A 3,258-nucleotide genomic window follows, 5' to 3' on the forward strand; every position below is an offset into this window, starting at 1 on the left:
ACGGTGTTGGACATGAAACTGGAGGAGTGGCTTGATGCTGTGCCGGACTTGAAGCAGGAGTCTGCTCACGCGGTCGGGGACTTGGAGGAGGTGGCGGACTTCGAGGAGGAGTCGGCTCACGCATTCGTGGACTTGGAGGAGAGGGAGTCTGCTGACTCGGTAGCGGACTTCGAGGAGGAGTCGGCAGACGACGCAGTGTCGGTGGACTTCAAAAGATGATGCAATCCTTTCTCCATAGGATGATACAATGTATGGCCTCTCCCAGTGTGCGCTCGTTGTCACCTCCAGGAATGTCAAGTTGTATCCCCAAATATGGGTCCACCACTTCATCAACCAATAGACGAGCATAGCCCTCTGGAATCGGGGTGCAATGGAAGGTTGCTTCGGGGGTAATTGTAAAAGCAACGACGTCCGCCACCTTCATGGATATGTTCTTCATTTTGGAGTGTAGCTCATAGTTAGTGTTCTCTATGATGTCATCCATAGGGTATATATCCAGCAGTGTGTTGCTCGAGGCGGAACCAATGCTGCTTCTCGGCATGGATGGGACGGTGCTATCCAATGTTGGAAGATCCTCCGCTTGCTGCTGCCGCTGTTGAGACCCCCTTTCCTGGCTAAGTGAGTTGATCTGCTGCTGCTGCTGCTGGAATTTGAGTGCCAAGTCCGTGTGCCTTGCTTCTAGGCCTTGAAGGTGTTCTGCGTCCTGCTTCCTCTGCTCCTCCTCCAGCTTCCTCTTCTTCTCCTCCTCCTTCTTTCTTGCACGGGACCTGTAGTCGTTGTTCCATTCCGAAAAGCCCTAATAATAGGGAATACCGCCATTGCCTCATGTTTTTCCCTGGTGTTCAGGATTTCCCAGGGCGTGCGTAAGCTCGTTGTTCTCTCTGTTGGGCGTGAGCACCCCCATTCGAGCTTCTTCTATTGCGTCAAGTATCTTTTATTTGGCTCCTTTTAGACTTGCCTTCTTCGAAATCAGGCCTGTCTTCGGGTCCAACGCCCCCCCATGCGCATAGAACCAAGTTCTGCACCTGGGGGGCCAACTCCTAGTAACCGGAGTGACCCCTGCATCCTCCATCTCTTGCTCAGACTTATCCCACTTAGGCATTCCCACCGCGTAGCCACCTGGACCCAGCCTATGGAACTGCGTATTTTTTGCGACATTGGCCTTGTTTATTATCTACCGTTCCTTAGATAATTCTGATTCCTTGAATTTCACAAAATCGGCCCAATGTTCTCTTTGCTTCTCCAGTGTTCCCGTGAATTCTGGAGTCTTCCTTTCTGCAGCAAGGTAGTTGGCCCATACAATTTTCTTGTGGGTGTTGAATGCAATTGCCATCTTCTTAAGAGCAGCATCCTTGACTTTTTGCACATCTACTTCAGTGAAATAATCTGGTAGGGTGAAATGTTCCATCAGAGATTCCCAAAGGTTTTTTTGCTCTGTCGTCGACCCAAGTAACACCTGGACGTTTAGTTTTTAGCTCTTTCCATTCTTGAATGGAGATCGGGAGTTGGTCCTTCACAAGAACTCCGCACTAACGTGTCCACTTGTTCGTAATGTTCTTAGGCGTGAGGGGTTCGCCACTAGGTTTGATGGAGACGATGTTGTACTTTACACCCTCCTTCAACTTTTTGTCCGGGCCTCGCTTTGTCCTGTTGTCTGTAGAAGCAGATTTGCTTGATCCGGAGGGCTGAAAGAAGAAAGATCAATTCGTTAATATATCTTCAAATAAAAAAACATGTGATGATCACCAGATGCCTGCTTACATAAATATACCTTGCCGGTAGTCTTTGTTATTTCAAGATCAGCATTGTATGTGTCATCATAAACATTGTATGTGTCATCATAATCATAATCATAGTTCATGACTTCATCAGCTCGGTCGTCGAGATCGAATATCTTTTCATCACCCTCTCTGGTATTGTTCATATATTGGGAGCCGTCATCTGCTTCATTCAGATCATCTAGCCTGCGAGGGCTGCGTATGAAGTCGAACAATTCCTCTTCTCTCTCTCTGCTAGTATTGTCCGCCATAGCTTTTACTTAACTAATACAGAAGAAATATAAAACAATTTAGTATTCAAATTACAATGCATGGATGCAATCAATAAGGAAAAACTGAAGAATCATATAGTACATAATATGCATCGTCTCGATTAATATATAATCTCGAATACATCATCATCTCGAATAATATATATAATCTCGAATACATCATCATCTCGAATAATATATATAATCTCGAATACATCGTCTTGAATATTATATATCGAATACATCACTGGCTAGGTACCTAATAAAGATCGAGTACTACAGAAGAATCTAGGCCACTCGCGGTTCCTGGGGCGCGGGCGGTGGACACCCGAAGAGAAGGAACCATCACAGGATCATATCTCCGATCATCTGCCCAAAGAACCTGCCAAGTATTGGAGAACCTGACATCCATAGCAGCCATGTAGCGATGGACGTGCTCGTCCTCCTCCCTGACACGGCGACGCACCACCTCCGACGGGGCCGGCTCCCTCTGCACCGAATGTGGCCCACGCGAACGCCACCAAAGGAGATCAGGGTCGATGACGGACCCGAGGCCGGGTTCCTCACCAAGCGACGCGCCCCTCCAGGTAGCACCTCCCAATGCCAGCTCGACGGAGCCCAGTCCCGGACATGGGTCCTCTGAAGCAGGAGTCGTCGCGAACGGGTCGACGGCGAGGATGCGGGCTGGGCATATCGTCGAGAACAAATACTATATGCATGCAAAAAGTAACATTTTTTAAATGATTGGATTGTGATAACTAAAATTCTATATGCAAATTCCAACAATTTGACATTAATCTAATCTAACTAAAACTAATTCTAAAATTTCTAACATTTCTATATATATAACTAACATTTCTATAACATTTCTAATATTTCTATAACTAAAAAACAGAAAAATTGCTAACATTTCTATAAATATTTCTATAACTAAAAAACAGAAAAAAAAAATTATAACATTTCTATATAACTAACATTTCTATAACATTTCTAATATTTCTATAACTAAAAAACAAAAAAAATTCTATATTAAAATTTATAACTAAAAAACTAATGTGTGTGTGTGTGTGGACATGGCGGCGGGGGCATGAGCTCACCGGCGAGGCGCGGCGACGGGGGGCGGCGATGGGGACGGAGACGGGCGATGACAACGGGGATAGGGTCGGGGCGGCAACGACGGGGATAGGGACGGGCCGGGCGGGGACGGCGGGACGGGGCGGCGACGATGC

Source organism: Triticum dicoccoides, chromosome 3B (genome assembly GCF_002162155.2).
Source record: "Triticum dicoccoides isolate Atlit2015 ecotype Zavitan chromosome 3B, WEW_v2.0, whole genome shotgun sequence".
In the NCBI taxonomy this organism is placed as follows: Eukaryota; Viridiplantae; Streptophyta; class Magnoliopsida; order Poales; family Poaceae; genus Triticum; species Triticum dicoccoides.